Below are 24,358 nucleotides of genomic sequence, written 5' to 3'. Positions count from 1 at the left end.
AAGTATGTGAAGGTGACTTCATTGCTTTTCTACCCCTTTGCGTTAACACTAATGTTTTTTGTCTTCAAATCTAAAGAAATCACCTGAATAGGCAGTAGTGTGTAAATGATTCTCTACCACAACCTATCGGATTGCCAATAGAAGGAAAAACCACTCATATCCACCACTCACATCCATGGTCTGCTCCAGGACTTTCAATTCCACCAGGAATTGAACCTCTGAGGCTATTTGACCCTAAGGCCACAGGTAAGAAACCCTAAGTTCTCAGTACCTCCCAGGAAATAAGAGCCACTCCCCAGGATTCTCATAGTTTCCAAATGATTGTACAAGAAAAGCCTAACTCTTAGCTAGGGCTGTCTCTCATACACTCTGGAGAGCATGGTTGAGTCCTTCTCAACAGAGTTTATCTTGTTTTTTCCAGTTTGAAATGTGAAAATGATCCCTCAGGGAGTTTTATTTTGCATTTAACTGGTTATACTGTCCTTGAGCACCTTTTTATATGTTTAAAAGCCATCTGTATTTCCTTTTCTGTTACGTGCATACCATTCTGTGCTAATTTTTCTACTTAGTTGTTAGGTCTTTCTCTTATGATTTGTAGGGACTCTTTAAATACGGCTTGATTAAACTTTGTTTGTTTGTTTGTTTGTTTGTTTGTTTGTTTTTTTGAGACGGAGTCTTGCTCTGCTGCCCAGGCTGGAGTGCAGTGGCCGGCTCTCAGCTCACTGCAAGCTCCGCCTCCTGGGTTCACGCCATTCTCCTGTCTCAGCCTCCCGAGTAGCTGGGACTACAGGCGCCCGCCTCGTCGCCCGGCTAGTTTTTTGTATTTTTTAGTAGAGACGGGGTTTCACCGTATTAGCCAGGATGGTCTCGATCTCCTGACCTCATGATCCGCCCGTCTCGGCCTCCCAAAGTGCTGGGATTACAGGCTTGAGCCACCGCGCCCGGCCTAAACTTTGTTTTGACATGAATCACAAGTAGTCTAGTTTGTTGTCTTTGAACTTTGGGGTGGCTTGGGATGTGTGAAAATGGGTATCTTTGCAACCACCAAAGTTATCAGTCTTTTCTTCAAGTTTTATGTTTAACTTAGATATGCCTTTCCCCATTATGAGGTTACTTCACAAAATAACTATATCTTCTAGAATATTCTTTTTTATATTTAATTATTTGACCTCATTTTTCCCTTGGTGTAATATGTGAGGTATAGATCCAACTCCGCATTAGTTCCAGCAGACTACCACTAATCCCAACACCATTACTGAATACTCATATTTCCCAGAGTGATTGGAATGACAGCATACTAAATTCGGTTCCCTTTAGAATTCATAGGACCTTGTGTCTCTGAAAGGATTTGAAAGAGTGGACTTTGGAACTCAGCAATCAGATGTCCTAATTCTGGCTTTCCCATTGAATCTCTGAATCTTGATTTCCTCATTTGTTAAATAGAGATTCTAATTCATGGAAGGCAGTTGTAAGGATTAAAAGAAATATATATATATATATAATATATATATATAATTAATATATTATATATATATAGTATCTAAGAAAGTGCCTGGCAAATTTAAAAGTGCCCTTTTCCACTATATAGGTTAGTACCCTTTTCCCTTAGAAGAAACTCACACTTTCTTTTAGAGCCATCCTTCAGAGAAACACAGAAATTAGATATTGTTCTGCTAGTTAATTTGTTTCTATGTTGGATAAATATTGTCCCGATAGTTATGCTTCTATGTTGAGATCAAACACCAAGATTCCACACTTGAAATGTCTCTGATCCAGGTGGTAGCACAAAGTGGGTTATTTTCATGAGCTGCCTTAGTGCTTTGAATTTGTTCCTGGCCTTGAGAGGGTTGGGGTTGTTGGGGTGCCGGGAAGGAAGCACCTTCTGAGAATGTTTATTTGCAACCTCACAGCCAGAATACTCAGGTTTGAGAAAGACTGAGTTCCCATAGAGGAGAATAAATCATCCCTAGCAAAGGTCGGTTTTCTTACTTTTGTTTTTGTCACGTGGGTGGGGTAGGAAGAAAGAGGATGAGTAAGTGGTTTTGTTATGTTTCGAAATGAAACTGCAGATGATACGGTTTGGCTGTGTCCCCACCTAAATCTCATCTTGAATTGTAGCTCCCGTAATTCCCATGTGTTGTGGGAGATAATGGAATCACGGGGGCAGTTTCCCCCAATCTGTTCTTGTCGTAGTGAATAAGTCTCATGAGCTCTGATGATTTCATAAGGAGTTTTCCCTTTCACTTGGCTCTCATGCTCTCTTGTCTGCTACCAAGTAAGACGTGCCTTTTGCTTTCCACTGTGATTGTGAGGCCTCCCCAGCCACGTGGAACTGTGAGTCCATTAAACTTTTTTTTCTTTATGAATTACTCAGTCTTGGGTATGTCTTTATCAGCAGCGTGAAAATGGACTAATAAACCAGATGACATATATTTTACCTGAATCAGATCTTTCTGAAAACACAATAGTCTGTTTTCTGTGTGGTCACTTAGCTCAGTTGTTTAGAGTATAGTGCTGATGACATTAATGTTAGGGAACGATCCCTACAGAAGTTAATTTATGTAACTTTTCCTACTGGAAGGGCCAACTGCAACCTAAAGTCACCACCCAATGCACACCTCTGCCACAAGAGATTTGAATCTGTTGTATCTGTCACTTGGTTTTATATTTGCCTGATCATTAGCGATGCTGAAAATTTCTACTCAACTCTAATTTCTGTTGGTTTTTGTTGTTGTTGCTGTCTTTAGACAGTCTTGCTTAGTCGCCCAGGCTGGCAGTGGGTGATGCAATCTCAGCTCACTACAACCTCCACCTCCTGGGTTCAAGCCACTCTCGTGCCTGAGTCTCCTGAGTAGCTAGGACTACAGGCATCTGTTACCACGCCCAGCTAATTTTTGCATTTGTAGTAGATATAAGGTTTTACCATGTTGGCCAGGCTGGTCTGGAACTCCTGGCCTCAAGTGATTCACCCACCATGGCCTCCCAAAGTGCTGGGATTATAGGCATGAGCCACCCTGCCTGGCCAGTTGTTGTTTCTTGAGATTCTAAGATGGCCCCCAAGAATTCTCCCTCCACCTGGATATTACAAACCTGCATAATACGCTGAACTGTGAATATGATTAGGGTATGTTATATAGCACAGTTGACTTTAAGCAAGGGAAATCATCAGAGATGAGCCTGGCTTAATCAGGTAAGTCCTTAAAATAAACTGGGCATCCTGTAGTCCCAGCTTGTCGAGGTGGCAGGATTGCTTGAGCCCAGAGGCTTGAGATCATAGTGAGCTATGACTGTACCACTGCAGTCCAGTCTAGGTGAGAGTGAGACCCCATCTCTTGGAAAAAAAAAAAAAAAAAAGAATGGGCTCTTCCCAGAGTCAGAGATTAGAAATTTGAGAGAAATTGAAGAGTTTGAAGTGGGGCTGGCTTTGAAGATGAAAGGGCCACCCGCGTGAAGATGGCCTCTAGCTGCTGAGGGCACCCAGCTGACAGCAAGGAAATAGGGATTCTCGTATAACCATGAGAGCTTGGAAGAGGATCGCAAGATCCAAATAAGAATCCGGCTGGCTGGGTACCGTGGCTCACGCCTGTAATCCCAGCACTTTGGGAGGCCAAGGCAGGCAGATCACCTGAGGTTGGGAGTTCAAGACCAGCCTGATCAACATGGAGAAACCCTGTCTCTACTAAACTGCAAAATTAGCCAGGCACGGTGGTGCATGCCTGTAATCCCAGCTACTCGGGAGGCTGAAGCAGGAGAATCACTTGAACCGGGAGTTGGAGGTTGTGGTGAGCCAAGATCACACCATTGCACTCTAGCCTGGGCAACAAGAGCGAAACTCCATCACAAAGAAAAAAAAAATCCGGCCAGCCAATGAAGTTAGTCTTGCTAGATCCTGAGCAGAGAACCCAGATACCCAGTGCCCAGACTTCCTACCTACGGAACTGTGAGTGGATAAATGGGCATTGTTATAAGCTGCTAAGTGTGATACTGTGTTACACAGCAACATAAAACTAATAGATTCCTATTTGGTTGTTTGTTAAACCAAATAACAGAATGCTAAGATGGAAATGTTACAGAAGAAAATTGGGTTGTATAGGATAGGGTGTCAAGTGCCTCTAGGAGCCACTCTCCATCTAAGCACCTTACTCTCTCTGTCCCTTTCTTGGGGTCCTGAAACTGACTCTCTGAGGGACCCTTACACACTTCCTCTCAATGGATGCTTAGAAGCTAATAATTGGGCTGGGCACAGTGGCTCACACCTGTATTCCCAGCACTTTGGGAGGCCAAGGCGGGCGGATGACCTGAGGTCAGGAGTTCGGGACCAGCCTGACCAACATGGAGAAAACCCGTTTCTACTAAAAATACAAAATTAGCTGGGCATGGTGGCACATGCCTGTAATCCCAGCTACTCGGGAGGCTGAGGCAGGAGAATCGCTTGAACCCAGGAGGCGGAGCTTGTGGTAAGCTGAAATCATGCCATTGCACTCCAGCCTGGGTAACAAGAGCGAAACTCTGTCTCAAAAAAAAAAGAAGCTAATAATTAAATTTTAGATTAATAGAAGCATATATTACCTAAGTATGTAAGTACAATTTTTTTTTATTTTTTTGTTTCTTTATATAAGTACAATTTATAAATACAGATGTGTATTTGTAGATATTAATTTCACATTTAACACATAATATGACAATAGCTACCAATTCATTCCTTAAACAATTTTTTTTTTTTTTTTTTTTGGAGCACACATCTAGTTACTAGGAATGCAGCAATGGGGGAAAAATAAGTCCCCACTGTCCCAAGCTTTCTGGTGCAGAGGACCAGAAGGGGACCTCAAAGGTGTCTTTTCTTTTCTTTGAGATGGAGATTTGCTCTTGTTGCCCAGGCTGGAGTGCAATGGTGCCATCTCAGCGGCTCACTGTAAGCTCCATCTCCCGGGTTCAAGCCATTCTCCTGCCTCAGACTCTCCAATTGCTAGGATTACAGGTGTGTGCCACCATACTCGGCTAATTTTGTATTTTTAGTGGAGACGGGGTTTCACCATGTTGGTCCGTCTGGTCTCGAACTCCTGACCTCAGGTCAAACTTGTGAGCTCAAGTGATCCACCCACCTCAGCCTCCCAAAGTGCTGGGATTCAGGCGTGAGCCACGGTGCTTGGCCAGGTCTTTTCTTTTTTTTTTTTTTTTTTTTTTTTTTTTTTTTGAGACGGAGTCTCGCTCTGTCGCCCGGGCTGGAGTGCAGTGGCCGGATCTCAGCTCACTGCAAGCTCCGCCTCCCGGGTTTACGCCATTCTCCTGCCTCAGCCTCCCGAGTAGCTGGGACTACAGGCGCCCGCCACCTCGCCCGGCTAGTTTTTTGTATTTTTTAGTAGAGACGGGGTTTCACAGTGTTAGCCAGGATGGTCTCGATCTCCTGACCTCGTGATCCGCCCGTCTCGGCCTCCAAAAGTGCTGGGATTACAGGCTTGAGCCACCGCGCCCGGCCGGTCTTTTCTTTTTTTTTTTTTTTTTTTTTTTTTTTTTTTTTTTTTTTTTTTTTTTTTTTTTTAAGAGAGGAATCTCGCTCTGTCCCCCAGGCTGGAGTGCAGTGGCCGGATCTCAGCTCACTGCAAGCTCTGCCTCCTGGGTTCACGCCATTCTCCTGCCTCAGCCTCCCGAGTAGCTGGGACTACAGGCGGCCGCCACCTCGCCCGGCTAGTTTTTTGTATTTTTTAGTAGAGACGGGGTTTCACCATGTTAGCCAGGATGGTCTTGATCTCCTGACCTCGTGATCCGCCCGTCTCGGCCTCCCAAAGTGCTGGGATTACAGGCTTGAGCCACCGCGCCCGGCCGGTCTTTTCTTTTTAAAAAGAAACAGGATCAATATTTTACATATGCATATATAATATTTATGAGACCAACAAATCCCAAGATCTGCAGTTAGGAAACTGGAGACCCAGGAGAGCCAGTGGTATAGCTCCAGTTTGAAGGCCAGCAGGCTCAAAATCCAAGAACAGGCAATGTTTCAGGTTGAGTTCAAAGGCAGAAATAAAACCAATGTCCCAGCTAAAAGGCAGTCGGGCAGGAGGAATTCCCTTTTCTTCCTGGGAGGCCAGTCTTTTTTTCTAGTCAGGCTTGCAACTGATGGGATAAGGCCCACCAACATTGCGGGAGGTAATCTGCTTTATTCGTTTTTTTTTTTTTTTTTTTTTATAGTTTTAGAGACAAGGTCTCACTATGTTGTTCATGCTGGTCTCAAACTCCTGGGTTCAAGCAATACTCCCACCTCTATGTCCTGAATTGCTGGGATTACAGGTGCAAGCCACCATGCCTGGCACAGTTTATTTATTTAAGAGTTAAACTCGGCTGGGTGCCATGGGTCATACCTATAATCTCAGCAGTTTGGGAGGCCGAGGTGGGTGGATCACTTGAGCTCACAAGTTTGAAACCAGCCTTAGCACCATGGTGAAACCTCATCTCTACCAAAAATACAAAAAATTAGCCTGGTATGGTGGAGCAGACCTGTAGTTCCAGCTACTTGGGAGGCTAAGGCAGGAGAATCGAGCTTAGGAGGTGGCAACTGCAGTGAGCCATGATCGTGCCATTGCACTCCGGTATGGGCAACACAATGAGACCCCCTCAAAACATAAATAAAAATTTAAGGCCGGTCGTGGTGGCTCATGTCTGTAATCCCAACACTTTGGGAGGCCAAGGTAGGCAGATCAACTGAGGTCAGGAGTTCGAGACCAGCCTAGCCAACATGGTGAAACCCAATCTCCACTAAAAACACAAAAATTAACTGGGTTTGGTGGCAGGTGCCTGTAATCTCAGCTACTTGGGAGGCTGAGGCAGGAGAATCGCTTGAACCTAGGAGGCAGAGGTTGTGGTGAGCCGAGATTGCACCATTGTACTCCAGCCAGGGCGAAAAGATTGAAACTCCGTCTCAAAAAAATTAAAATTAAAATTAAAATTAAAAAAAGTTAAACTCAGCCAGGCATGGTGGCTCACACCTGTAATTCCAGCACTTCGGGAGGTAGAGGTAGGGGGATTTCTTGAGACCAGGAGTTCAAGACCTGCTTGGGCAATGTGGTGAAACCCTGTCTCTACAAAAGATAGAAAAATTGGCAGTGTGGTGGCACATGCCTGTAGTCCCAGCTACTCAGGAGGCTGAGGTGAGAGGATCACTTGAGCCCAGGAGGTCGAGGCTGCAGTGAGCCAAGATTGTGCCACTGCACTCCAGCCTGGGTGACAGAGAGAGAGAGACCCTGTCTCAACAATAATAATAATAATAATAAGTTAAACTCATCCCAAAACACACTCACAGGACACCCAGAATAATGATTGACCAAATATCTGGGCATATCATGGCCCAGTCAAATTGACACATAAAATTAACCATCACAACAGTTTAGTGTAAGAGAAAACAAAATTTAAAAATAAAGAACAATTTGCACCAAACAGCATAGTTACGATGAAAGAAAGAGATGCAATAATTGTTGTTTCAAATTTTTTTGCACAAGTCATATATTCAGATGGTTCAAAAATGAGAAAGCATTAAAAGGCATAGAAAAAGTCTTTGGCCTTTCCTTTCCCCCATTCCCTCAATTCCCCCTACCACCTCTACCATAGTTTTTTTTTTTCTTTTTTGTTGTGTTTTGTTTATTTTGAGACAGGGTCTCACTGTGTCGCCCAAGCTAGAATTCAGTGTTACAATCATGACTTACTGCAGGCTCAGCCTCCTGGGCTCAAGTGATCCTCCCATCTCAGCCTCCCGAGTAGCTGGAACTATGGGTGTATGCCACCACATCTAGCTAATTTTTAAATTTTTTTGTAGAGATGAAGTCTATGTTGCATAGGCTGGCCTTAAACTCCTGGACTCAAGCGATCCTCCCACCTCAGTCTCCAAAAGTACTAGGATTACTGGCATGAACCATCCCTACTGCCTTACTTTAGTTTTTAAATGCATTCTCCCTGATTTTATGATACTTGCAAATATGAACACACTCTTATTTTATCTAACTTTTTACATAAAAGGTAAAAATATTTACTCATTATTCTGCAGCTCCTTTTCTCACTTAATATATTTTAGAAATCTCTATTTTATCAGTGCTTAGTTACAAATAGCACATTTAAATTTGCATCTGCACAAAATAGGAGCTTATTTTCAAATGAGTTTATCCAACCAGGCAGGAGTGGAATCTGCAAACTTCTTTTCCATTGCACCTTTAAAGAAGGGAATGAGAACAAATGTAGATTTATTGGAACTCAATGGAAGAAGAGAAAATGACATCCTTAATTGTTTTTGATCCAATGAGAAATAAAACACTTTTTGCCTAAAGCAATGTAGTATTCAACAATACCTGAAGTAGGGAATTAGAAGCAGCTGGTGATCAAAGGAAATGTTACATTAATTCAACAAATATTTATTGACATTTTTCTTCATAATGTAATACTTAGCTTTTTATTTTCTTTAAGTAAAGATGTTCAAGATATAGCATTAAGTTTTTTTTTTTTTTAAAAAGATACAAAATAGTTTTAATAGGATAACAATTCCCCCCCACCACCCAACTTTTTTTTTTTTTAGATGGAGTCTCACTCTGTCGCCCAGGCTGGAGTGCAATGAAACAATCTCAGCTCACTGCAACCTCCGCCTCCCGGGTTCAAGCAATTCTCCTGCCTCAACCTCCCAAGTAGCTGAGATTACAGGTGGTGCCACCAAGTCCTGATAAATTTTGTTTTTAAATTTTTGTATTTTTAGTAGAGATGGGGTTTTGCCATGTTGGCCAGGCTGCTCTTGAACTCCTGATCTCAAGGAATCCTCCTACCTCAGCCTCCCAGAGTGCTGGGATTATAGGCATGAGCCACTGTGCCCAGCCAAAGACAATCCCTTTTTAAAAACATACACAACACATACACACAACACATGTATATAAATGTCTAGAAGTGTATGTGTATACATGCATGTACACACATACACATATGCCACCCATATATATACAGTAAAATGTGCTTAACATGCTTAACAGTGTTTATCTTTGGAACGTGGGGGGGAATATATACATATACTCAGTCATATTTTTAATATTATTAAGCAAAAATCCTATATAATGCTTGTAAAACAAAAAAGTAAATTCATAACTAGTGAAAAGAAAAACAATTAATCCTTCAGATATTTATGCCAAAGATATATTTGGCACAATTGGTAGAAAAATGAATAAATTATGAAATAGTTAACATACTTAAAGTAAAACTTTAGAACAAATTTCTTGCCTTGGTAGCTCAAGGCTGCTGCTCAGAGTTCTTTACCCAGAACAGCAGTTATCCAACCTACAGTCCATATTCAGTATTAATGATGAAGGTAAAAACAGATGAAAATCAGAACAGTTAACATTCCAGTTGATTTACCAGGATTCTATTAATTTGGTTATGTAGACAGGAGAATTCTTCTGAAGGTGGCTACTCCCTGGTAAAAAGATGAACTTGCTCTTTTTTTTTTTTTTTTTTTTTTTTTTGAGACGGAGTCTTGCTCTGTCGCCCAGGCTGGAGTGCGGTGGCCAGATCTCAGCTCACTGCAAGCTCCATCTCCTGGGTTCAAGCCATTCTCCTGCCTCAGCCACCCGAGTAGCTGGGACTACAGGCGCCCGCCACCTCGCCCGGCTAGTTTTTTGTATTTTTAGTGGAGACGGGGTTTCACCGTGCTAGCCAGGATGGTCTCGATCTCCTGACCTCGTGATCCGCCCGTCTCGGCCTCCCAAAGTGCTGGGACTACAGGCTTGAGCCACCGCGCCCGGCCTGAACTTGCTCTTAGAAGGCAGTGGGGTAAAGAATTTAGGACAAGGACTCTGAAGATCTTCAAAAGGGAAAAGTGCATGGACCTTGGAGCCCAACAGTCTTGTCTTCCAATTCTGGTTTTGCCACTTCCTCTCTCTAAGCTGCAACATCTTCATTGTACTAACCCTTACCCTATAAAAGAATTATGAGGAAAGACATACAGACACACACACACACACACACACACACACACTGTATGTCACATAGTGCCTGATAAATAGTAAGTGCTTAATAAATATTAGTTCCTTTACCCCTAAAGAGAAAATCATCCTCATCCTTTATAAGCTGCCTGCCATGACAATGTTCCTGCTTTATTTCCATAGCCTTTAAAATATTCTGGACACTTACTTCTTTCTCTCTCTCTTTTTTTTTTTTTTTTTTTTGAGACAGAGTCTTGCTCTGTCACCCAGGCTCACCTGTAGTGCTGTAGTGGCATGATCTTGGCTCACTGCAACCTCCACCTCCCAGGTTCAACAGGTTCAAGTGACTCTCATGCCTCAACCTCCCAATGGGTGTGGGCCACCAAACCTGGCTAATTTTTGTATTTTTAGTAGAGACAGGGTTTCGCCATGTTGTCCAGCTGGTCTCCAACTCCTAACCTCAAGTGATCTGCCCAGCGATGTCTCCTTAAGTGCTGGGATTACAGGCATGAGCCGTAGCACCTAACCCTAGACATTCATTTCTTTTTTGTTTGTTTTTTATTGTTCATTTGTTTTTTGAGACGAATATCACTCTGTCACCCTGGCTGGAGTGCAGAGTGGCATGATCTTGGCTTACTGCAATCTCTACCTCCCAGGTTCAAGCGATTCTCCTGCCTCAGCCTCCTGAGCAGCTGGGACTACAGGTGCATGCCACCATGCCTGGCTAATTTTTTTGTATTTTTAGTAGAGATGAGATTTCACCATGTTGGCCAGGATCACCTTGAACTCCTAACCTCAGGTGATCTGCCCACCTTTTCCTCCCAAAGTGCCGGGATTACAGGCGTGAGCCACCGCACCCAGCCGGCATTCATTTCTCAAGTATCTAAGAAACCACATCATCTGATCAACACTTTAATCAATCAAACACCTGTTAGCTATTCTCAGTGGTACAGGCAATATTTCATTCTAGTCTTGAGCATAAAGCTTCCAGACAAGCTGTTTAAATTTGGTCTCTAGGATTCCCATGCTGTACTTTTCCATAGCAATGGTGTCCATATGTAGTAGAACCAAATGATTATTGCCCTTCTGCTAACATCAGATGACCAGATACCACAGTGAGGAAGACCTCTTCACCAAAGAGAGATTCTGTGCCCACCACTGCCACTTGCTGCAGTAACACTGGGGAAAAAAACTACCAATCACAATACTTCTGGAGGGAAAAGGATTTTTATCAAAATCTAAACTTTACAGACAGAGGAGGAGTTCTGTTATAGACAACAAAATATCCCTGCCAAATAGGAAGCGCAGTAAGGGTAGATTCATGGAGATGATAGAAAATAGGCACCTGCATAATCTAGGAGCCAAAGCATAAGACTGCCTATCTGCTTCTCTCTCAATACACACAATTCCACCCCTCTTCACTTTTCTGTACCATAAAACACATTTATGGTCCTGGGCTCTAGAAAAATGAGCAGGACCAAGGGAAGAAGTCAATTCTTTTCAAAATCAGTGACACTAATCTTGGAGTAAGTGTGAGTGGCTGAGGCATCCCCAGTTATGGGTGGAGAGTCCTCTTCAGTGAGTTCACTCTTCTGCTTGAATCAATTTTGTCTTTTCTGAGGAAATAGTATCCATGTGGCTTGGTTGAGATGTTAAAACTCTGACAGCTCCACAGCACTGGGAATTGCAAAGGCAGAGGGCTCCTAGAAAACAGTAATTATATTGATGATTCAATGATGGCAATCGCTAATTTTCAAATAGCTTAAGAGTTCAGGCACTAAAGTGTGAGTTACTCATGTAAATTCTTATCATCAGTCTAAAGATGTTGTCCAGACTAGCTTCATGGGCATGTTAACTTCTACAGTTGCAAATGGCCCTGCACCCAGAAGAGCCCCACACTTGGTTCAATGCTCTGCTATCACCATCTGGAGATTGTTATAATTTTTGAACAAGAGACTCTGTATTTTCATTTTGCACTGGCCTCACGCATCATGCAGTTGGTCTGACAGAATGTCTTCAGACTTTTTCTGTTGTCAAGAAAAGGAAACAATTCTTTCCCATACTCTGGATTCTATCCCTGTTCAAGGTACGTTTAGTGCACAGGGATTGCTTCCCAATCCCTCTTCTGGTGTTTAGGTGGTAAAAGTGAAGTGCAGGGAAAAAAATCAAGAAAGGATTTTTTGTTTTGCCTTTTTTTTTTTTTTGGAGAAGGATATATTTTAAAAAATACATCACTGAACAATAAGAAGTCATGTATGTCTGGACATGGTGGCTCACGCCTGTAATGCCAACACTCTGAGAGGCCAAGGTGGGCAGATCACCTGAGGTCAGGAGTTCAAGACCAGCCTAGCCAATATGCTGAAACCTCGTCTCTACTAAAAATACAAAAAAAATTAGCCAGGCTTGTTGGCGCTGCCTGTAATTCCAGCTACTCAGGAGGCTGAGGCAGGAGAATCACTTGAACCCAGGAGGCAAAGGTTGCAGTGAGCTGAGACAGTGCCACTGCATCCCAGCTCCCAGCTTGGGCAATGGAGCAACACCCTGTCTCAAAACAAAACAAAACGAAGAAGTCATGAATGAGCATTCATGATCAGAAATCAAAGACAAAAAGGGGTAGGTTACATGACCGGGTGTTGCCATAGCTTCCACATATTTGAGAACTTTACAGAAAAAGAAAAGAAAAACCAAAGAAATTAGCTTTATCCACTTCCTGGGAGGTTACCTCTCCCTCTTTGGCCTCACAGAATCCAATGATCACTCACCAGATAGCAGAAATAGAGCACAGCTGAATGAATTTATGAAGTAAGGAAACTTATAAGTGACTTTTGTTGGGTCAGGTCCCTGACTTACTTCCAAATTTTGTATATAGTGCATAAGTAAGGAGAAGAACACAAAAGTACCTGTCAACCCAAAAAAAGGAGGGAGAGATCAATCTGTTAATTAGCTTATCAATACTTAAAAGATTTAACTGTAGTATTATGATCAGAGAACCAAATTATTTCATCACCTCCCCTCATTCTTCTTCTCCCTCCTTTCAGACCATTTTTTCTCCTAGCTTTTCCTTTTCTCTTGTACCCTCCTGAAAATTTTTTAAGAGGCTAATTAAGCCTCTTCCACCCTCACCCCAAGGCCAAGACATTTGGAATTATTCCTGCCTCTGTTTACCTGTGACAATGCAGATGGATGCACAGAAAATATACTGTTTCTGGGTCTCAGGGAATAACTGAGGGAAGGTCAGCAACAAAAAGTTCAAGCAGAATGAGAGGAGAAGGGCACTAATCATAGAAATTCCACCCAGTATGAAGTTGGCTACACAGAGAGAGAGAGGGGTGTAAGTTCTTTTCAGGGCTATCTCTGGTTTTCTGAGTTCCCCAGTTCTAAAGGCCACATAGTGAAGTCTGGTGGATGTCAGCAGGAAGAAGTAGTTGTGAGGGAAATGAGGGGAAGGAGTACTGAGGCTAAGGTTAGTAATGACATTTAGCCCTCCCTTTTTTAATCCAGGACTTACTTGACTTGTGTTTGGGCATCCAATACATCGTCTTACCACTGCAGTCCATGAAAAGTGCGCTGACAAGAACATTGGGATCTCCAGGCAGTTCTATTTCTACCCAGGAAGAGATGAGGGAAGACCACCAAAGCAGAGTGGCAGCCAGGAAATTACAGATAAGGATCATGGCCCTGCTCAGTTTCTTCATCCTGCACCACTCATGAAGAAGCATCACCTAAGAAGAAAGTTGGGGAAAAGGGAGGAGTTTCTTTAAATTCTCCATATTTACTTCTCACCCTTCAAAAACAATTCCTAATGATCCCTCATTTCTAAAACTCTCTTAATCTGCCATTCAAGCCCCAATATCCTCTCTACAGTTTAACTCCTTACTCATTTAACAGATACTTACTGCATGCCCATAATGTGTCACGCCTTAAGTTCTGTTATATTGTCTTTTAACTGACCCTAGTTATTATCCCCACAATTCTAGACTCCAGATTAACAGCACCTCCCCCAAATAAGTTTATCAGGCCCTTCCCCAGCTTGAAACTCCCCTAACTCCTTTTGATTACCTCTAAATATAATCCTTGGGGTAACAACCAAGCCCTTCCTTATTCTAGCCTCAGTCTATCTTTCCAATTTTATTTGTCTACTTCCTTCCTATAATTCAACCTCTTTGCCAAAAAAGGTCATCACACTGCTTCCCAAATCCTATATAGGCAAGATTTTCTGGAACGGGCTCCATTTTAAACCTTCTATTCCACTGCCCACAAAGTACCATCCAAATATCCTTCATTCATACAGTAAATGAACATGTTTTGAGCACCTACTATGTGTCCACAGTGCTTACATTGTTCTAAGTACCTGATGCTGGTTTGCAAAAGAAATATGGTTACCATTTGGACACATCCCCAGAGTGGCACAAACCTTTGCCAGAGCACATGTCCATCTACTAGCTCCTTCCTCTTCAGTCTCTCCAATGGCCAGTATAAATCCACCCTTCAAGGCCCAAGCTTGGGCTAGAAGCTTACTCAACCACAGTGTCCAAACAGTTCACTTTGTGTGAACACATATGACCGTGATTGACTGCCCAATTTCACAGTCAATCATGTATCACTTCATATATTTATCTTTTCCTCTCTGAATATTTTGACTTCCTAACTAAATCAGAGACAGTCCCCATTCTCATAGTACTTACATTCTTATGGGTGTAGACAGTAAACAGACAAATAGAGAACAATGGAACAGGCTGGAGGTAGGACCCGAAAGTAGCCATAGTGTTAACTATTTAATATAAGATGGTCAGGAATGATCTTATAATGCCACATTTGAGCAGAGACCTAAGAAAGTAGGAGACTGAACTGAGCAGATATCTGGGAAAACCTCATCCAAAGACCTAGAGGCAGAAGCAAGCAGGAAGGCCTGCATTACAGCTGGAGTGGACTGAAGGAGGGTGCTAGAGTAAAGAAGCTGGCAGGAACCGGATTGTGTAGGACCCTGTAAGCAGCGCTAAGGAATATTTTATTTACTTATTTATTTATTTTATTTATCTATTTAATTTTTTTTTTTTTTTTTTGACGGAGTCTTGTTCTGTTGCCCAGGCTGGAGTGCAGTGGCGTGATCTGGGCTCACTGCAAGCTCCACCTCCCGGGTTCATGCCATTCTCCTGCCTCAGCCTCCTGAGTAGCTGGGACAACAAGCACCTGCCACCACACCCAGCTAATTTTTTTTGTATTTTTAGTAGAGACAGGGTTTCACCGTGTTAGCCAGGATGGTCTCGATCTCCTGACCTTGTGATCCGCCTGCCTCGGCCTCCCAAAGTGCTGCGATTACAGGCGTAAGCCACCACGCCCCGCCTGCGCTAAGGAATATTTTATTTTGAAAAGACTTTGGAGGGTTTGAGCAGAGGAATGACATTATCTAATTTACATTTTTATGGATTCACTCAGTTGCCATGTTAGGATTGGACTATGAACCTAGGATTAATTTAAGCAGGAAACTCAGTAAAATTTTACAATAATGCTGTAATATGAGACAATGGTGGTTTGGAACATGCCTTTTTTTTTTTTTTTTCCCTTGAGACAGAGTCTGGCTCTGTTGCCCAGGCTGGAGTACAGTGGTATGATCTTGGCTCACTGCAACCTCTGCCTCGTGGGTTCAAGCAATTCTCCTGCCTCAGACTCCCAAGTAACTGGGATCACAGGCATGTGCCACTATGCCCAGCTAATTTTTGTACTTAGTAGAGATGGGGTTTCACCCTGTTAGCCAAGCTGGTCTCAAACTCCTGACCTCAAGTGATCCTCCTGCCTCACCCTCCTACAGTGCTGGGATTACAGGTGTGAGCCACCGCGCCTGGCCTGGAATATGTTCTTAACAGTGAAAGGCAAGAGGAGTCTCACCCTGTGGGTTTACTTTGCAGGGAGAGCTATTGGACTTAATGATGGATTAGACATGGGATATGAGAGACAAGAGTCAAGAATGGCCTCAAGGATTTTGGATCCAAATCTGTAAAGACTGAGTTGCTGTTTACTAATACGGGCAAGACCATAAGAGAGGCAAATAGAATGTACAAGAAGGGAGTTAGAGAAGTTTGATTTTACACATGTTACATCTGACATGCTGATCAGATATCTAAAGATGTTAAGTAACTGTACAAAATAGCATGGTCATCAGGGAAGAGGTCCAGGCTAGGAGTAAAAGGGGAAAAAATTTGGGAAATATCCATAATACATGAGAATTAAAACCATAAGAGTGAATGGGATCACCCAGGGCATAAGTGTAAACCAAGGAGAGAAGTGATTCTAGGACTTAACTCTAAGGCTTTCCATTATTTAGAGGTCCAGAGATGAAAAGTACCCAGCAAAGAGGACTAGGAAGGATTAGCCAGTGAAGCAGGAAGAGCTCAAATGAGAGTGGTGTACCTTGGTTTCTTTGATTTTCTTGAAGATACAAGAAAAGAATTTTTTTTAAAAAGAGAGTGGTATAGCAGAAGCCAAGAGAAGAAAATATTTCAAGGAGAAAATGTCTAACTGTGTCAAAGGTTATCAATCGGGCAGGTTAAGCTAAGACATGACCAGGTTTTGTGGCTCACACCTGTGATCCCAGCACTTTGAGAGGCCAAGGTGAGAGGATGGCTTGAGGTTAGGAGTTCGAGACCTGAGCAATATAAGACTCCATCTCTACATAATAAAAATAATAATAAAAAAATATGAGACGTGAAAATCTATCACTGGTTCAGCAAAGCGAAGGTCACTATGACCTTGATAAAATCTGTTTGAAAGGAGTGCTAGGGACAAAAAGCCTGACTGGAGAGGAAGGTTCAAGAAAGAATGGATGGAAGCCCAGGCGCAGGGGCTCATGCCTATAATCCTGGCACTTTGGGAGTTTGAGGCAGGCAGATCACCTGAGGTCAAAAGTTCAAGACCAGCCTGGTCAACATGATGAAACCCTGTCTCCACAAAGAATACAAAAAAATTAGCCGGGCATGGTAGCACATCCCTGTAATCCCAGCTACTCAGGAGGCTGAGGCAGGAGAATCTGGCAGGCGAAGGTTGCAGTGAGCTGAGATCGTGCCATTGCACTCCAGCCTGGGCAACAGGAGCAAAATTCCATCTCAAAAAAGAAAAGAAAAGCAGAATATATGCATGTTTAAATACCTGGATGAGGTATTGAGAATGTGTGAAAAATGTCTTCTGATTGCTTCTATTTCCTCAAATAGAAAGCAAGTTTGGCTGGGCACAGTGGGTCATGCCTGTAATCCCAGCACTTTGGGAGGCTAAGGCAGGCAGATCACGAGGTCAGGAGTTCGAGACCAGCCTGACCAACATGGTGAAACCCCGTCTCTACTAAAAATACAAAAATTAGCCAGGTGTGGTGGCACGTGCCTGTAACCCTAGCTACTCAGGAGGCTGAGGCAGAAGATTTGCTTGAACCCAGGAGGGAGGTTGCAGTGAGCCAAGATCGCACAACTGCACTCCATCCTGGGTGACAGAGCAAGACTCCATCTCAAAAAAAAAAAAAAAAAAAAAAAGGAAGAAAGAAAGCAAGGTCATAGCTGAGGTGAGCATAGGAGAGGAGGTATTAGAAGTTTGTGAAAAGATAAGTGAGAAAATGTTATCTACCAGAGTGGAGAAGTAAAGGGGCTAGGACACTGTATGAGATTACAGTGAACACTAAGGACTCACTCAAGGTTAGTGGTCATGAAATTACAGTTGCATCAGTGTGGTGTTTTTCCCCAATTATGTTCACTTAGATAGGTATAAGCAATGAATAAATAGAAATGTGGATTTTTTTTTTTTTTTTTTTGAGACAGAGTCTCACTTTGTCGCCAGGCTGGAGGACAATGGCACAATCTCAGCTCACTGCAACCTTGACTCCCTGGTTCAAGTGATTCTCCTGCCTCAGCCTCCCTAGTAGCTGGGATTACAGGCACGTGCCAACACGCCCAGTTAATTTTTGTTGTATTTTTAGAAGAGACAAGGTTTCACCATGTTGGCCAAGATGGTCTCGATCTCCTGATCTTGTGATCCACCTGCCTCAGCCTCCCAAAGTGCTGGGATTACAGGCGTGACCACTGTGCCAGGCCTGAAATGTGGATTTTTACAAGGATTAGAATTTCTTTTTCTTTCTTTTTTTTTTTTTTTTTTTTTTGAGATGGAGTCTCGCTCTTTTGCTTAGGCTGGAGTGGTGCAATCTTGGCTCACTGCAACCTCTGCCTCCCAGGTTCAAGCCATTCTCCTGCCTCAGCCTCCCAAGTAGCTGGAATTACAGGTGTGCGCCACCATGCCTAGCTATTTTTTTTTTGTATTTTTAGTAGAGATGGGGTTTCACCATGTTGGCCAGGCTGGTCTCAAACTCCTGACCTCAGGTGATCTGCCTGCCTCGGCCTCCCAAAGTGTTAGGATTGCAGGCGTGAGCCACTGTGCCCAGTCAGGATTAGAATTTCATAAGACAAGTATGATGAAGCAAGTGGGATGACAATGTAAGCAAGAATGACTGTAGTCACAGACCATGGAATCTAGTTTGGGAAAGGAGGAAAGTGAAGACATGAGAAGGGTGGTGGACAAGACACTGGTGTAATAGACTGTAAACACGGTGGGGTCAAAGTGTTGGAGCTGAGGCCCTACAGGGAGTGAGCTGAAGGACAGGAGGTAAGAGGCAGAGCAAGATGCTTAAGGTTGAATTGCAGAGTGGGTCTGATCAAGTCTAAGGCAGTTTTTAAACCTGCAATTCTCAGAGCAGAAAAACATTAGTGGATTGAGAAATCAGCTTTGGAGATCAGAACCAATTTATTTTTGTTGTTTTTCTATTCTTTTAGGTGCTTTTGTTTTTGTTTTGAGACGGAGTCTCACTTTGTTGCGCAGGCTGGAGTGCTATGGCGCAATCTCTGCTCACTGCAACCCCCGCCTCCTGGGTTGAAGTGATTCTCCTGCCTCAGGCTCCCGAGGAGCTGGGATTACAGATGCCTGCCACCATGCCCGGCTAATTTTTTGCATTTTTAGTAGAGACGGGTTTTCACCATGTAGGCCAGGCTGGTCTTGAACTCTTGACCTTGTGATCTGCTCATCTCAGCCTCCCAAAGTACTGGGATTACAGGCGTGAGCCACCCCGCCTGGCCTATTTTAGGTTTTTAAAAAATATAGTCATGGCTGGGCGTGGTGGCTCACGCCTGTAATCTCAGCATTTTGGGAGGCCAAGGCAGGTATATCACCTGAGGTCAGGAGTTCAAGACCAGCCTGACCAACACAGTGAAACCTTGTCTCTACTAAAAATACAAAATTAGCTGGGCATGGTGGTGCGTGCCTGTAATTCCAGCTACTCAGGAGGCTGAGGCAGGTGAATGGCTTGAATCTGGGAAGCCGAGGTTGTGGTGAGCTGAGATCACACCATCGCACTCCAGCCTGTGCAACAAGAGCGAAACTTGGTCTCAAAAAGAAAAAAAAAATACTATCATGTGCCATATGATGACATTTCAGTCAACAATGGACCACATTTATGACGGCAGTCCCATAAGATTATAATGAAGCTGATTATTCCTATTGCCTAACATTCATTATACTATACTTATTATTGTTAAGAGTATACTCCTACTTATAAAAAGAGTTAGCTGTAAAACAGTCTCAGACAGGTCCTTCAGAAGGTATTCCAGAAGAAGAGATGACAGCTCCATGTGTGTTATTGCCCATGAAGATGTTTCAGTGGGATAAGATGTTGAAGTGGCACACAGTGATGTTGATGACCCTGTGTAGGCCTAGGCTAATGTGTGTGTCTTAATCTTTTTTTATTTTTTTTATTTTTTTGAGATTGTGTCTCACTCTGTCATCTAGGCTGGAGGGCAGTGGTGTGATCACAGTTCACCACAACCTCTGCCTCTAGGGCTCAAATGATCCTCCCACTTCAGGCTCCTGAGTGACTGAGACCACAGGTGCACACCACCACGTCCAGGTAATTTTTTTGTATTTTTGGTATAGATGGAGTTTCATCATGTTGCCCAGTCTTGTCTCCAACTCCTGAGTTCAAGCAATCCATCTGTCTTGGCTTCTTAAAGTGCTGGGATTGCAGGCATGGGTTACCCTGTCCAGTGAATCTTAGTCTTTAACAAAAAAGTTTTGAAAAACAAAATATTTTAAAAATAGAAAAAAGTTTATTGTATTGGTCCATTTTCATACCACTAGGAAGAAATGCCCAAGACTGGGTAATTTATAAAGAAAAAGAGGTTTAATGGACTCACAGTTACACATGGTTGGGGAGGCCTCACAATCGTCGCAGAAGGCAAAGGAGGAGCAAAGGCATGTCTTACATGGTGGCAGGCAAGACAGCGTGTGCAGGGGAACTGCCCTTTTATAAAACCATCAAATCTCATGAGACTTATTCACTGTCATGAGAACAGCATGGGAAAAACTCACCCCCATGATTCAGTTACCTCACACCGGGTCCCTCCCATGACATGTGGGGGATTATGGGAGCTACAGTTCAAGATGAGATTTGGGCGGGGACACAGTCAAACCATATCACTTATAGAATAAGGATACACAGAATGAATATAGTTTTGTACAGCTATCCATTGTTTGTGTTTTAAGCTGTTATTCCAAAAAAGTCAGAAAGTTTTTTTTTTTTTTTTGAGACAGAGTCTCGCTAGGTCGCCAGGGCTGGAGTGCAGTGGCCGGATCTCAGCTCACTGCAAGCTCCGACTCCCGGGTTCATGCCATTGTCCTGCCTCAGCCTCCCGAGTAGCTGCGACTACAGGCGCCTGCCACCACACCTGGCTAATTTTTTTTTTTGTATTTTTAGTAGAGACAGGGTTTCATGTGTTAGCCAGTATGGTCTCGATCTCCTGACCTCTTGATCCGCCTGCCTCAGCCTCACAAAGTGCTGGGATTACAAAAAAGTCAGAAAGTTTTAAAAAATTGCCAGGCTTGGTGGCTCACACCTGTAATCCCAGCACTTTGGGAGGCCAACATAGGCGGATCACTTGATGTTAGGAGTTCGAGACCAGCCTGGCCAACATGGTGAAACCAAAAATACAAAAATTAACTGAGCATGGTGGTACATGCCTGTAATCCCAGCTACTCACGTGGCGGAGGCAGGAGAATCACTTGAATCCAGGAGGCAGAGGTTGCAGTGAGCTGAGATCGTGCCACTGCACTCTAGCCTGGGCGACAGAGCAAGACTCCATCTCAAAAAAATAAATAAATAAAAATAAAATAAATAAATAATGAAAAAGTTTGTAAAGTAAAAGTTATAGTAAGCTAAAGTTAATTTACTATTGAAGAAAAACATTTTTTACAAATTTACGATAGCCTAAGTGTAGTGTTTATAAAATCTACAGTAGTGTACAGTATTGTCCTAGGCCTTCACATTCATTCACCACTCACTGACTCACCCAGAGCAACTTCCAGTGCTGCAAGCTCCATTCATGGTAAGCGTCCTATACAAGTGCACTTTTTTGTTTGTTTGGAGATGGAGTCTCGCTCTATTGCCCAGGCTGGAGTGCAGTGGCATGATCTTGGCTCACTGCAGCCTCCGCCTCCCAGGTTCAAGTGATTCTCCTGCCTCAATCTCCCAACTATCTGGGATTACAGGCACCCGCCACCACACTGGCTAATTTTTTGTATTTTAGTAGAGACGGAGTTTCACCATGTTGGCCAGGCTGGTTTCAAACTCCTGACCTCAAGTGATCCACCTGCCTTGGCCTCAAAGTGTTAGTATTACAGGTGTGAGCCACTGCGCCCGGCCAGGTGTACCATTTTTAAAAATCTTTTATATCGTATTTTTACTGTGCCTTTTCTATGTTTAGATATGTTTAGGTACACAAATACTTATCATTGTGTTACAATTGCCTACAGCACTCAGCACAGTAACAGGCTGCACAGGTTTATAACCTAGGAGCAATACGCTATAGCAAACAGTCTAGGTGTGTAATAGGCTGTACCATCTAGGTTTGTATAAGTGCACTCTGTGAGTCTGCACAAGGATGAAATCACCTAACAACACATTTCTCAGAATGTATCCCTGTCATTAAACAATGCATGGCTATTTAAATATGATTAAATGCATATTTAATACTAACTTTATACCTGTACTTATAAGTAGCAAGGGAAAGGAGTGGATTATGAAACCTTCAGTTATAAATTCATATACATTCAGGAGTCAAGATGTAAACTGTATTTATTACTGTGAGCTGAAGAAAAAGAAGTTGGAAAACATTGCTCTAAATGTTGGTCACATGAAAGGGTTGCAAAGAAAGTGTGGAAAAGAAGATTACCAGATGAGAGAAGACTAGGGAATCTCATGATAGACTATGTGATTTTTGGCACGCAATATGGAAGTTAGAAAAATTAGAACTGCATTTCTATTTCAAAATTCCTTTCATCCCTATCTACTTGTGTGAACACAATTTCTCATATCCATAAGAATGACAAACAGACATAGAGCTGATTTTGACCTCTGGTCTCATTCTAGCAGTGAGGAATATTCTGCCATGGAAACATGACTTAGAAAATATTAGTCCCAACATGCCCCGTGGCTCCTCACGCCTGTAATCCCAACACTTTGGGAGGCCGAGACAGGCAGAGCGCTTGAGCCCAGGAGTTTATAACCAGTTTGGGCAACATAGTGAGATCCCCTGTCTACAAAAAATAAAAAAAAAACTTTAGCTGGGTATGGTGGCATCTGCCTGTGGTCCCAGCTACTTGGGAGGCTGAGGCAGGAGAATTGCTTGAACCTGGGAGGCAGAGGTTGTAGTGAGCTAAGACTGTGCCACTGCATTCCATCCTGGGCAACAGAGTGAGATGGTCTCAAAAAAGAAGGAAAAAAGAGAGAGAGAAAGAGAAAGAGAAAGAGAAAGAGACGAAGGAAGGAAGGGAGGGAGGGAAGGAGGGAGATGTTTGGGGAGGGCAGATGGAAAAGAATAGAAAAGAAAGAGGCTAGGAGCGGTGGTTCATGCCTATAATCCCAGCACTTTGGGAGGCCAAGGCAGGCAGATCACGAGGTCAGGAGATCGAGACCATCCTGGCCAACATGGTGAAACCCCATCTCTACTAAAAATACAAAAAAATTAGCAGGGAATGGTGGCACACGCCTGTAGTCCCAGCTAATCAGGAGCCTGAGGCAGGAGAATCGCTGGAATCTGGGAGGTGGAGGCTGCAGTGAGCCAAGATCGCGCCACTGCACTCCAGCCTGGGTGACAGAGTGAGACTGTCTCAAAAAAAAAAAAAAAAAAAAAAAGAGAGGAACAGAGGAATAAACATCTGAGTTCAAGTAAAAAAAAGAAAGATGGCTGGGCTCGGTGTCTCATGCCTGTAATCCTTGTACTTTGGAATGCCAAGGTGGGCAGATCACTTGAGGTCAGGAGTTCAAGACCAGCCTAGCCAACATGATGAAACGCTGTCTCTACTAAAATTACAAAAATTAACTGGGCATGGTGGTGTACGCCTGTAATCCCAGCTACTCAGGAAGCTGAAGCAGGAGAATTGCTTAAACCTGGGAAGTGGAAGTTGCAATGAGCCGAGATCGTGCCACTGTGCTCCAGCCTGGGCGACACAGCGAGACTCTGTCTCAAAAAAAAAAAAAGAGAAAAAGATGTAAAATATTTAATGTTAAAAAAAAAAAGCATTTTTTAAAATTTTCTTTTTTTTTTTTTTTATTTGATGATAGGTTTAAATCACTATCATCATATCAAATTCAGGACACACAAGTTGCTGTGTCCTGAATTTCAGCCTGGCAATAATACTTGGAGATTTGTGTTCTGTGACCGAAGAAAACAGAAGGGTTTTTAAAGATGAGAGGCAGTAACTGGATTTATTTCTGGGGTGTCTGAAAGACTGCCTAATTCAGGAGTAAAACCTAAACACTTTAGAAACCACTGGATATATTTAGAGGAGTGATGGAACACACTTCAAAATGTCATAATTCACAATATACTGGAAATCACATTCTTTACAACTGTTTAAACTTATGATGTGAAATTTTTAGATGTCAACTTAAAAATGTAGAAGTGGATACAAAATTTTTTCAACAGGATATGCTTTCAAAGTTTGAAGACCACTGCTCTAAAGTAGTTATTACATGTGATGGGCTTCAAGGAGTCAGTCTTGCTAGTTGCATGTGACACTGGCAAGTGATATAAATTCAGCTGTCTCCTTATCTGTAAAATGGGGATATTAACAATACCCTATCTCAGTAGCTGTCTAACTTTGGCATTCATCAAAATAGCATGGAGGGCTTTTTAAACAGACTGCTAGGTCCTCACTCCTAGAGTTTCTGATTCAGTATGTCTAGGGCCGGGCCCTAAAATTTGTATTTCTAACAAGTTTCCAGGTGATGCTGATGCTGCTGGTCCAGGGACCACACTCTGAGAACCTATGGCCTATCTCATAAGGTCATTGAGAAAATTTAAAACATTACTAGATAAAATGCTTAAACTGTACTG

Source organism: Rhinopithecus roxellana, chromosome 4 (assembly GCF_007565055.1).
Source record: "Rhinopithecus roxellana isolate Shanxi Qingling chromosome 4, ASM756505v1, whole genome shotgun sequence".
Taxonomy (NCBI): domain Eukaryota; kingdom Metazoa; phylum Chordata; class Mammalia; order Primates; family Cercopithecidae; genus Rhinopithecus; species Rhinopithecus roxellana.
This window is presented reverse-complemented; position numbering follows the sequence as displayed.